This window comes from Haliotis rufescens, unplaced genomic scaffold, assembly GCF_023055435.1.
Source record: "Haliotis rufescens isolate VD_foot unplaced genomic scaffold, xgHalRufe1.0.p SCAF_9, whole genome shotgun sequence".
NCBI classification, from domain to species: Eukaryota; Metazoa; Mollusca; class Gastropoda; order Lepetellida; family Haliotidae; genus Haliotis; species Haliotis rufescens.
Genome location: NW_025964383.1, coordinates 9164796 through 9178656, shown reverse-complemented (window position 1 = coordinate 9178656; position 13861 = coordinate 9164796).

Sequence of the window (13861 nt, the reverse complement as noted above, 5' to 3'; positions counted from 1 at the left end):
GAAACTGTCTGGATTAATGTCCAGGTTACTACTGATGGTTGCGTTGAGTTGAGTGGAGGTGGTTTCTAGGGCTGTGAGGCTGTCTGGATTTATGTCCTGGTTACTACTGATGGTTGCGTTGAGTTGAGTGGAGGTGGTTTCTAGGGCTGTGAAACTGTCTGGATTAATGTCCAGGTTACTACTGATAGTTGCGTGGAGTCGCGTTGAATTGGGTTGAGGTGGTTTTAGTAAAATTGTGTGGATACATGTCCAGAGTACTACTGATAATTGAGTTGAGTGAGATTAGTTGAGTTAAGGGTTAGGTGTAACAAGTTGAAGATCACAACCAGCACGAAACCCAAAAGCATAATTAGCATATCCTTGCGCAGACGTAAGGAGAAACACAGGGCTAACTACGTCAACCATAGACAAGCAGACCTCATAGGTCCCTGCGTTCTGAGATAATAAACTATATTTTATATTATACTTTATGACCAAAGTTTATTAATCACGCATAACGGATTGAAGATTAGATTGCTGGACAACGAACCCACACGCAGATACGACAGATCATGTTTGTTATTGTACTGCTCCAAAACTAGTTTCAACTGTTTCTTTGTCTGACCCATAAAACATCTCAAGACAACGCACAATATATTATAGCAATATTCTGGAGTATTTTCTACTTGATTATTCCACATACATAAACCATTATCAGCGACAGTGTATATTGAATCCGAACCTTGAGTGATTACCCATCGTAATTAAGTTAAGAGGAAAATATATGACCGCTTCTTAATGCTAGAGGCTCATAAGTTAATATCCGCACGAATGACTTTCGTTTGATATATGTCTAATATACTGCTGAGGAATGCTCTTGTACCCAAATCAACATATCCAATTACACCGTCACTGCCAAAACTGGCACAGCCGATTCCGTGTTTTACTTCCAAAAAGAGGGATTACTTGTCAGAAACAAAGTTAGCACGGAACTTTACCACCGATCGATACACCTATCAGCGCGCCGAGGTGAAATATCGCCCCCATCCCGCCAGCACGATCGAAACATGCATCATGCTTTGACCTCTGCCCCAGATGATCGTTCTTGTCTCCACGGATTATCCGTGCAGGAACCCCATGTAGTCCACAGCGGGAGGAGGGGAACAGAACCTGCTTATTGATGGGTGGCTATCGTGTGTTTAACCCTGCATGGTATATCCTGATCACTCAAGCTAATATCGATGACTGGTGAGCGTTATCGCTTGTCTTCTGAGCGTGAGCCACACAAGGTTCCTCGCTGTCCAAAGCCTTGAGAGCGCTGGGGATTAGCCAAGGACCATACGCTTTTCTTCACGAACAAACTTGACCGAGTCAGCTGTCTCGCTCGCTGCTGTCATATTTTTGTACAGTGGTCGAAAATTGGCGAGTGCTTACCAGTGGTGATTTTCCTATGTAACTCGTCATTAACCGAATCGATGAAGATGCCAATTCAGAAATACAAGAAAACCAAAGGCGGTTTCTGCTAACTACGCTTCAATACATAAATAAATTTGTGTGCTTACCTTGTGAATATGTATATTGAGGATACATATACTCTCGCGGTAAAGCCAAACTAGGTTTTTCGAAAGTGAAGTCAATTCCCCACATTGTTGTTTAAAGTATGTGTTATGCTGCGAATTGTGAAATACAGATGCATTTTGATTCGTTTCAAATAAGCATTTTTGTCCACAAAGTTAGATATTATAGACGAAAATCAACGAAAACAGAATTGATATAATGTTATTAAGAAAATATTAAATATTCATGCCTACATGAAACGGGAAGGATATGTTTTTATAAATAAATGTTTTTCGAGAACTACGCACATTTATTTCATCATTTGCTTCAGCCAATCGATTGGTTTTCTTACAATCATGTAAATTAATCTGCCAACATCGTTTCTAGGTTAACCTTAATTTACTGTGTCCTCGTGAAATCACCATATTCTGTCTCTGTGTGTAAACCGACACCTCATCCGTTTCTTCTGATTCGCCATGTAGTGCAGGCTGACAGAGATAAATTATTTGAGTACTAATTGACTGTGACACTTCACACATTGGTTTGGCATTGTACTGAGGAACTTCCTGACGATGGAGACTATGAGAAACGATAATATCAAGATTGCACTAATTTCACTCCAGTTTCTTCTCTTGTATTTCCAGAAGATGAGATAAGACAAGTTCTGATAATACTTCAGCTTGATTATTAATGAGATAATGTTTTAGCAATTTGGAGTGTATCGGAGGACTCTTTATAACCAGAACAAGGAGAGTATACGAGGTGTGTCAGATAGCCGTATTACTCTTGTCCCCAATACTGAAGGGTGCAATACGTCACCTTGTTGTACGCTGTGCCTCTCGTCCATGACTTTATTACAAATAACAACATATCTGCTTGATCACCTCAGGCAAGATGCTGCTGAAATTCGACTTTAACACACATCTACTTTAAAATATTTTATTTTATGGCCATAAGGTAAATAACTCGTTTTTATACAGGTTATCATGTATAAATGAAACGTCCTTTGGATAGATGTACTATTATTGTTGTTGGTTTTATTATTATTTACAAATTAAAATGGGAATGCAGCAGAGTGGGTCGGTTGGTCCTCACAATAAACCATGAGTCTCCTCTTTACGCAGCGGGGGCACGGGTGGCCCAGTCGACGTCGTCTAAGGCGCCGCCATTCGCGGTGCAGAGTTGCGTCCCTTGGGCACGCCAGAAACCTATGATTGTGGGTTCGAATCCCGGTTCGTCCGGATTATGTTTCTAGGTTTATCAGCACCATACCCGTGCCCGTGGGTTTCACCGAAGTGGTAAAGTCCGAGAGCTGCGTCACTTCGGGCTTTCCTCCCACATTAAGCAGACACGCCGTGATGTAACTGGAATACTGTTAAAAGCGGCGTTAAACCCAACTTACTCACTCACTATTTACGCGGCCCTGACAGCGAATAGGACTTCTCCCCTCTCCTCATTGACAGACGGAGTGTTTTCCTAGTGGAGAGCCCAATAATCTGCGGCAAGGTGTCAGGAGGTAATACTTTGATTTGATTATAGAATGACATAAACAAAATATGCAACGAATCGTCAGAAAGATCATCGACAGAAGAGGGGTCGGAATCGGGAGAAAACTCAAAATCTTCGAGGCCACCATCAGGAATGTCATTAAGTGAGCCCATGTGTGGGTCATCAGTGACAGCTGCTTCAGGTAATTAAGGGGGGAGGAATAATGCGAACGCTCATTTGCAATTTCGGGTCTGCTACGGTTAGAACTGAGGGTTAATGCAAAAGCACCTCACCAAGTGTTGGCAGTAAGCAAACTTTGTTCAGGGCGCATGTACACAGCTTTAGTAGCCGGAGCTAGCCACAAATCACGAATATTCTTTCCTGTCAGGTATGCATACATTGCATAGCTTTGTTCCAATGCTGCTTCAATAATTTGCCATTTATTCGTGGTATTTCTGGTCATCCTGTTGCTTTCGCACAGTCAAGTATTGTTATTATTATTATTATTATTATTTACAGATCAAAATCAAAAATGCAGCAAAGAGGGTTTGGGTGATACTGGCAGTCAGGCTGGTTAGGCTCATCATCAGCTCAGGACCCTTGCCCCATCTACACGCAGCCCAGACAGCGAATGGGACTTCTCCCAGGAAGCGCTGCCCAGTCAAACCCAAACAGAACTTTTCGGAGAATGTGAAGACTCCCCACCACTGCAACCTTCTGCATTACCCAGATCGTCAGAAGGGCTGTATTACAGGTAGAAAACCCGGGTACTCTCCCAATATCAGATTGGGAGGTACCAAACCTAAGAGACCGAGAAAATTTGGGAGTCGGACAACTTGGTACCTCGAAAGCGAGGTCTGCATATTTGCCATGTTTTCCTCAATCTTGTCAGTCACATTACTGTCAAAAGGGACAGAAAATTCAATGATATAAATGATTTTATTGGATTTATAAAAAAGGACAAGATCAGGTTTGTTGGCATGGAGATGTCTGAGGCTGTATACGGGCCTATTCCATAATTTTGTATTTATCATTTTCCATGACGCCCTCTACATATTCAGGGTCGTACCATGGATGGACCTCTGTGTCAAAACCACAAGCATGGCGAAGACGGTAATAAAAGGATCGAGCCACCCCATCATGTCGCTTAAGATACTGTGTCTGTGCCAGAGCTTGGCATCCAGTCACAATGTGTTGGACAGTCTCATTAGATTCATTACATAATCTGCATTTCATATTCACATTTTGATGCAAAATCCCACATTGACGGTTTCGAGTTGGAAGTGACTGGTCCTGAGCAGCAAACAGAAAGCCTTCTGTTTTACTTTTCAGGCCAGACGACTTCATCTCAGCGAATGACTCTGCAGGGTTGCTGAATCTTGTCAACACACTGCACATAAACTCGATGCAGTGGTCGTTCAGAAAGCCTCTCCATGAAAAAGTGAGTATGGGCCGATTTGATATGGCACTTCGCTTGGTTGACACTCATTTCTGAACCGTCCAGCAGTACAGAGCCATCAACAAAATCAGCGCCGACATTGAGATTATGTCCCACATCCTTAGCTCGTTTTAGAAAACTGTGGAATGCCTTGTTTTCGTCATGAGACAAATAATTGTGTGGAAAAGTGCACAAAACAATTCTATCACGAAGAGCTTTTATTATTATTAGTAGTAGTAGTAGAACCGTGTCCCAATGACCAGGGTAGATCAAGCGATTCATCTGAGAGTAATGTAGCAAATAGCTTTTTTTGTAAAAGCACGCCATTTTCATGTGGGAGGGAAGTTAATGGCGACCCACATAAGGTAATGATGCTCAATGAATTATCATTGAGAGAATCAGAATTACGAAGACGTAACAAGCATGACACACACTTCAATCTCATTAAAATCAGGTCTTAGTTCTCGCTACCGTTAAACGAAGACCTGAGAACATCCCAGTAGGGGTCACGTCAGAACGACCTTTCATCCGACTAATCAGAGGGTCGCTTACCAGATCATGAAAGTGACAGTCGGAATGTGATTTCTTGACATGCAACCTCGAAAACATTCACCCGGGGTATTTCGAACGATAGTTACGGGCTTAACGACTGAATCCATACAATCAAGCCAATCTATTAGCCCTTACACAATGTTCTTTTGTTCAGGTTTTAAATTTCTAATCGAGAACTTGTCAAAATATGTTTCGAAACGTAGTCGCCAATTTGAAATTAGTGCCGTAAACCACGAGAAAGCTGCCTTCTGATTGGCTAATGTCGACTTCTTGTCAGTCATTCCATTGGTCATTCACAGTTCGCGCAAGGTTGGTCTGACGTGACCCGTAATGGGGTGTTCTCAGATCTTCGTTTAACGGTAGCGAGAACTAAGATCTGATCTTAATGAGATTGCCACACACTTCAACCCACCATTGTCCTATTTAATTGCTTGACATAATTTTGAAGCAGATGGCATATGTGTCATATTGTTGAAAGTATGGCATTGCACCCCCTGTTCATAATGCGCTGATTTAGGTATGTTCGATATCGTGTTGGGAGTAAAACCATATCCATCATTGAAGTAGTGAGCAAGATTGGGATTAACGCAACTTCGTGTAGTATTTTGCGTAATCACGTATCCAAGCCATAAACAAATAGGACACGTGTAGACGTGTCCTTCTTTAGTTCAAGCACTGAAAATCACAAGGTGCTGCAGGTATAAAACTTCAACGACATCGAATAACGAGTCTCGAATCGGCGACCAGTGGACCCTTTAGCCCAATGACATGCTCTCCACAGCGGCGTGTGGCGTATCAGAACATCCGTTCCAACTGGACACGAAAAGTAAATTGATGAGCAATGTCGTTTCAACTTGCAGTCGCAACTATTAAAAGCCTTCATCTGGGACATTCAAGTCTCAATATTTTGTCGTTTAATGACATATACAGCATTGGTACTGAACACATAGCATTGGTAAGAAGCTTGACATTTATCACGACAGTGCCATGTTGATGGTACACATAATCTATTAGAACGTGACACATCATCATACGTGACTCATTAGAGAACATATGGGACTCCTATAAAAACCTAATCCATCATTGTTAAAGGTCTGGTTGTGGTTTGTCTGCCCTGTGTTCTGCTATAAATATAGGCTTTGGATTGATGGATAATAATTCTGTCTCGTATATTGTAGTCACGCATTGATCTCAATCGATCCACATTTCAAACATACAGGCTCCCAACATGATCATTACACTATCATGGCGATGACTGATTGATTGCTATATGCAATAAGCTTTGATCTGATGTTTCCGTCCGCAGAGTTTTACGGCAGTGTATGTTTGAATGGTCAGCAAATCAGTGAAATGTAAAATATAGCTTTGTATTCAAGTAGATGTTTTATTACAGTTTTGTTAGATTAGAGTACACGTGTACTGGTATTTAAATCGAACCGAGCACTACAGTGAGATTGATTCGTCTACTAAAGCTAGGAAATAGGCCTAGTGACATCGTTATGGCCTATAATTGTGTGCATGAATATTGATATTAATCTCCATAAAAATCTACTTCGGTGTATATTACGTGTATTATAGATGTATAATAACGGAAAAATCTTCTTCGGAAATTCAATAAATTTAAATTTATTCGGAAATTAAATAATGCATCTTTCAATACATATTCATGAAGAAACCTCATCGACTTTAACATCGTGATTCATAATATGCACGTGCATGAAGCACAAGTTTGATAGTTCGATATTTGTTGATATTAGCATGCCACTCACACACGTGGTATTTGAATGGGATCAGCACAAAATGATTGTTTAGCTATCATATGCTCACTAAAACTTTAGTCTAACTGTAAATAACGTTTACTTAATGCCACGGCTTGTTGAAAATCAACGTTTACGCGCCATGTGTATGCTGCAAACAGGTATGGAGCAACATGAGTGAGTGAGTGAGTAGGGTTTTACGCCGCTTCTAGCAATATTCCAGCAATATCACGGCGGGGGACACCAGAAATTGGCTTCACACATTGTACCCATGTCGGGAATCGAACCCGGGTCTTCGGCGTGACGAGCGAACCCTTTAACCACTAGGCTACCCGACCGCCCCCGGAGCAACATGAAATTGCCAGACATTTTAATGTTTATCGAGACAATACCATCTCTTTGGAATCTACAGCAGAGCGACACCCATGACTTGCTACGGGCCGTTCGTCCACGTGTGACGTCGCGTCAACGAGACAACCATATTCAGTTGGTGCATCTACGGAATCCATACCAAACACTTACATTAGCAACTCGGGCAATTCCTTGGTTGAGACCAATGAGAGGCAGAACTGTACGCATCCAGTTGAGGGAGCACAAACTCTGGCCCCGATGTCCAATGGTATGCCCAGTGTTGCTTCCACGTGATCGTCAGGTACGTCTGGCTTAGTGTAGATATCATGTAAATTATTGCGAGTAGGAAATTGTGATATGAATTGTCGCCAGAGTAGCACATATAATGAGTGAATGCATATCCAACTTTGCGGGATTTTGCAAAACATTGCGGCACTGCCAATGTAACTGAGTCGGAACCAGAGGTTAGTAGCCCGAACAGCGATCCACGTGATCGTGCTATAACTTCACACATTCTAACAGGTCAGACAATATCACCAGCCTATTCAAATAGAATGTGTCGGATACAGTAGGGTATTTGTGTATAATTCCACCCAAAATCCAAAGGTAATTTCATATTTTATTTGCAAACTTTATTCAAGTGATGGATAATGTTGAACGATACTGCTGGATAACAATGAGCCATTAGGCCTGCTGATTCAATAACTTTTTCACCTTCGCAAATCAAATTTAAGATTGAGTAAGTGAGGGAGTTGGGTTTAACCCCGCCTTGATCAATATTCCAGTTATATCATGAAGTTTCAGCTTTATGTTGGATGAAAGCCCGAAGTGATGAGGTCCCAGATGTTTACCACTTTGATGAAACCCACGAGCACGGGTATGATGCTGACAAACCTAGAACCATAATCCAGGCGAACCGGGATTCGAACCCACAATCCTGGGTTTCAGGAATGCATCTCTGCACAGCGAATTGCGGCGCCTGAGGCAACTGGACCACCAGAGAGAATGCATTCAAATTTAGAATACGCGAAAACCACATAGACGTTTTTTTTATGAAAATCCAAGTGATCAGTGTTTTAATGATTGGGACTATTTTGCTTGTATAACATTGTAGTGCAAGGATATTGTGAATATGGCATAAATACCTTGGCTCTCTCTTTCAGCAATGAACAAACACCAACAGGAAAAGCCATCTTATTTGTGTGGTCCTTTAAAACTGTTACTCCAAATCTAAATGCTTTTACACAAATGATGTATAGTTTAAACTTTGGTGTTTACCCCATCTGGTGATGTTTCTATGTATAAATGTCCATGTAGCCTTAATAAGATAACAATGTAAAAATTGACATGTGCCTTGTGTTATACCGTAACACGGGAAATTGAGAGATGCTAAAATATTTAAATCCTCTTTCCGAATTCCTTACTAAGCTCTTACAGCAAACGAGGATATAACCTCCATTTATCTCATGGGAAAACTTCGACAAATGGCGCCGGCTGTACTCGACGTTCGCGTTCTGGGTCAGATAAAAGTTAACACGTAGCTTTGAACTTGGGAAATTTATGTTTTCTGCAATTTGCATTCGGTAAACTAGCGATATTTAATTCCAGACCTGGCAAAAAGTACACAACACATTGATAAAATTGAAGAAGGCTAACATTAGCAACCGCCTGTGTGTTAACTTAATACCAAACACAGTGCCACTCGCTGATCAGCACGCACCAGAATAGAGGATCATATTTGACAGTCGTGATGGTATTTTAGCAAAGGCCAGACAGAATTTATGAGTTTATCGGACGACCATACATTTGCTGCTACGATCACCATATTCTCGCGGTTGTGTCCGTTGCGATTAATCTTCATGGCACCACATCAGCCTTCACCTATCAGGGATAAGTCTCCACAGATCATATGTTGTTTTGCAAGACATTTACGTCCGTTCCTGAAACATCGACAAAGATCAATTCAACACAGAGACAATAACAATTCTTTTTAATGTTATTGATGTTATGGTGTTTATGGTATTATCATTACACTTGTTTAGATAAATGTTACTACAATTACAGAGTCATTACCGAGTATGCTGTATGTAATATTAGTATCCAGAAGCTCGAGGAACAAAACAGTGTGAACACCGGTTGTGCACTGAACCAACCAGGTTACGTCATTCATATAAGGGCTTCGGGTGCACGGCATAAAACAAATACATGAGAGAAAATGGTTAGACGCTTGTACAGTATTGCAGCAATATCAAAACTTGTGACTCCACGATTAACTCCTGTTGGAGAAGTTTTTTCAGCGATCGCAAATATAAGTAAAATAAGCGTACCACCAGGATATACACCAGACAGAAAATAATTCAAATATAATCTTTAATAAATGAGATACCATCTGTTCCTATCTCAATAAAATAATAAACACTGAATTCATACTTAGCACACATTCTTGTGAGTGAGGTTTTACGCCGCTTTTAGCAATATTCCAGCAATATCACGGCGAGGTACACCACAAATGAGCTTCACACATTGTACCCATGTCGGGAATCGAACCCGGGTCTTCGGCGTGACGAGCGAACGCTTTCACCACTAGGCTACCCGACTTGCCCTACATTCCTGTGGCAAAGGTAACCACAAATAAAGAAATGAGTTGATACTTATAACCCACATCCCAGTACCAAGGGAAAATGTCTATAATTGTGTCTTTCATCAATGCGATCATACACGATTGACATCAACGCTACGTCTGAGTAGCAAGCCGATATCGGTATTAAGTTTATCCTGTTTGCGTTGGAGCTAGACAGGAAAGAACAATGCTATTCCTCCTGCTCACGATTCAAATAAATTAGTCGACGCTGGGCTAGACCTACTTGCCAATTAACATCCATTTTATATCCCCTCCCTCCTTGGGGTGCTTGTTGTTTGCCACCAATAAACAGACAGATACATCTTTATGTCTAAGGTGATGTTCGTGCTACAGTAAAAAATAATACGTGATGGAAAACTATTCAGTTACGCGGCAGATATTCAATATCTAATCTTTAGAGTATATTCAACGTGCAGCTGGTGTATATGTGTCCAAGCACGTGAGACCTATACACGATGCAGGTCTTGTTCATTGGCTGAGCAGCCGTCACATGACCGCGAAACTAACGTCGCGTTTGAACAGGATTTTTGATCGGGATTCGCCCTTTCCAACATTTTTTTTTCAATAAAATACCCGCCCTCATCCGCCCCAGAATATCAAATTATCTGTCCCTAATAATAACCGAATGGTAATGTCTTCACGTTCAGTTTATTCTGCATGGCACTCACTCTGTGAAGGTTGATACAGTGAGGGTTGATACGCCAATAAAATACATTGCGAGTTACTGCTAGGTTAGTGAGTGTAGGCGTTCTACATACTAATTTTAGCTTTTATAACTATAGAAAACTGAAGTATGACGTGTTTTAATGACAGTTTGTGTCACCTGTCGCCCGCCTTACATGTAATTTCTAAATCTATCTTAATAAAAAAGAAACGTCTGGATAGATGTTGGGGGGAAATACGATTAAATTAATCAGCCAAAAATGCGTAAAAAACAGAACCTCCAGGACTTTTTACGATCCCGCAGGGAAATTGTTTAAACATTACAAGAAGCATTTCAAGCGGTAACTTGAATTTGGAATTTCCAGTGCCGTAATTCGATTTTCCAATAACATTTCAGAAGATCTGCTAAGAAGTGTTCGTTTGTTAACGTAAACACATCTTTATGACACACGTTTACATCGTTATTGTTTTTTGTGTGTATAATTTCAGAACAAAATGTCAGCAAGATCACATACACTGGTACTGACAACTGCCACAAAATAGTTAGTTTTTAAGAGCTAATAATAACAGTAATGACCTAATTACTCAAACGATGATCATGATTTCACATCACATTTCTATGAAAGAAAACATCCGCTTATCGAGCCTTAAAAAAACAAAAGTTGCATATGGTTGTCTCCAGAAATAATGGATACCCAGCCTATAACGCTAACGTTCATTTCAAATCCACAAAGTAAATGAAATGTCAATCCACCACAAATGATGAAATGGGTCATTTGCAAAACGGTCATGTCAGCGAAGACCTCTTCCACAGATGAGATATTTCTTAACTGAATATGGTGTTGATAATTAGTTAGCTAGGAGTGTTTACACCAGAGCGAAGCGGTAGTACAACGGGGATGGATGGAACCATGGGGCTTAATTAAAAAGTCGCCTTGCAACATACGCTGAATACTTGCAAATCCTGTAATTTTTCAAAATGTATTTGAAATGCCAAAGAGAAACAGTTTATGCTGACAGATTTGATTTAAACGACCTTGGACAGGACATTTACCAACAACACCAAACGTAATTGGGTGTAACTTAAAATTGGCACATATTGCGACAAAAATATGTTATTATGCTAATGTTTGATGAATAGATTGCCTGGTATGATTTCAAGCAACATGTTTTAGATGTGATAAATGTATAGTGGTAACAGTTCCTTGGCATTTGTTTCCGGTTTATCTTAAAAGAGATGTACAAAGTTTTCAAAAAAGTTAAAGGCCTTTGATTTTTGCATTGATGTTGAGTGCCTTTTGCCACCCAGGAAACAAATCCAAAGTAATTAAAGGTATGTGTAAAGAATAACAAATATACAACTCCAGCGACATGCGGTAACCCTTCTGAGTGAGTGAGTGAGTATGGTTTAAAGCCGCTTTTGGCAATATCAGTATCCAGTAATATCAAGGCGGGGAACACCAGAAATGGGCTTCACACATTGTACCCATGTCGGGAATCGAACCCGGGTCTTCGGCGTGACGAGCGAACGCTTTAACCACTAGGCTACCCGACCGCCCGGGTAACCCTTCTGAAATACCATAATTGTGACATTATCAGGGTAAATGTTGCAGCACTTCTTTTGTTTTTAACAGTAAATCAGGTATCTATCATGGTAACCGGTATATATCACAGCTTATCGGGGATAAAAGCCCAAAGTAGGGCAGGGTTTGCGTGACCACTTTGGTTATCGAAGAGCAAATATATAGTGCTTACGAACAAATCTTGGGGAATCCAGAGTTCAAATAAATAATCATAAAAATCTTGCACAGCAAAAGGACACAACTTTTCACAGTGAATTGCGTCACCTTACAAATCTGGGCCGCAAGAACCTATCTCATCTCTATTTCCACAGAATGTGAAATGGTTTAATGTCACATACAAGTATATTGAAACAAACAAGACCTTTAAATGACCTGTTTTATTTATTTCTGCACAAATATACATGTTCATGTAAGCATGAGATCGCTCAACGTGGACCATTAAAGACTCAAACAACACAAACCATTTTTGTGGAAGCCTCGGTGGCTGAGTGGGTTAGATCGCTGACTTGTGCGCTGGCGATGTGGTGACTCACTCTGGTAGTGTGGATTCGAATCCCACATGGGACTCATACCAAACAAGTGCGAGAGTGTTATCCCAAATATAACATTTGTTACATTTGACCACTTTCTAAATGACATTTGTGTGTTCATAACACAAACCTGTATTATGTCAATATATCCTGTCAGATGGAGATGTAGGTATAACCCCTGTGGCTTTGCTGCGTTACACATCTATAGTCTATACACACATATCATGGTTTATACACATGTCAGACGAGCAACTCCATCCTTTGAGCTTTCAAAAAAGGAAAAACGCTCTTCGAGTCACTTCCAATAGAATAATAAGATCCGAATGCCACCAATAATCCAATTACATGTACCGCTTAGCTTCACGTACACACATTTAGGCCATCGAGAATCCACCATCGAGTTTTTTAAAGGAAATGGAAACACCACAAGGACAAATAATTATTCCGACCCTTCTCCGAAGCATTAATTCCTTAACCCCGGGTAAAACAGCCTATTTGATTAGCTGCACAGAGTGTCCATTATGTAAGCTTAGAGCTAGCACATCAATGGTGATGTTGCGCAGTCCTCCAGTCTTTGAAAGTCTCCAACAGCAAAAGAAGGGCTGCTGGTGGCAGGCCACTGGCAACGTGGAGCGTCACTCATGTCAACGTTTTTGAATCACGTGACACGTCCGGGTATCGAATTAAATATTTCTGCCGCAAGAAGGTCTTATTATAAAATTAATTTTGAAATGAAAAATTTAAAGTAATAATAATTATAAACTTATAACATAGTTTTTGTTGTTGAACTGCCACTGGTCTGTGACAGGTCGTGGAGGATCATGTCCACTTTGGCGTGTAATGTGTAGGAAAAAGGCCGATCGTGGGCCGAATTGAAACGGTGGCGTCTGTCATCAGTGCACGTAATCAATTATTATTTAGTGAGAAACATGTTGTCAATTGTATTCTATTGTTCACCTATCACATGACGTTATGTAAATCTAATATGCACTTTTGGAAATACGTATACGGATCAACTGTGTAGAGTTTTTTCTAACGTATGACATAATGAGTACAGTGCAAATAACCATCACCCCTACATGGTACTACACAGCCACGTTACAGAAGACAAGGAAACTTTGGATTAAATTGACATTGATAATACTAATTTCCCCAATATATTTAATCAACACTGGCATGACTAACACAATAAGAATAATTTCGTTTGCCATATTGCAACTTAAACCATGTTTTTTATTACTATGCGACCCAATACTAAAACCATCAGCGATGTAAGATACAGACAAAAGAGTCTAAGTGTAAGATATCAACCCAAGCCATGT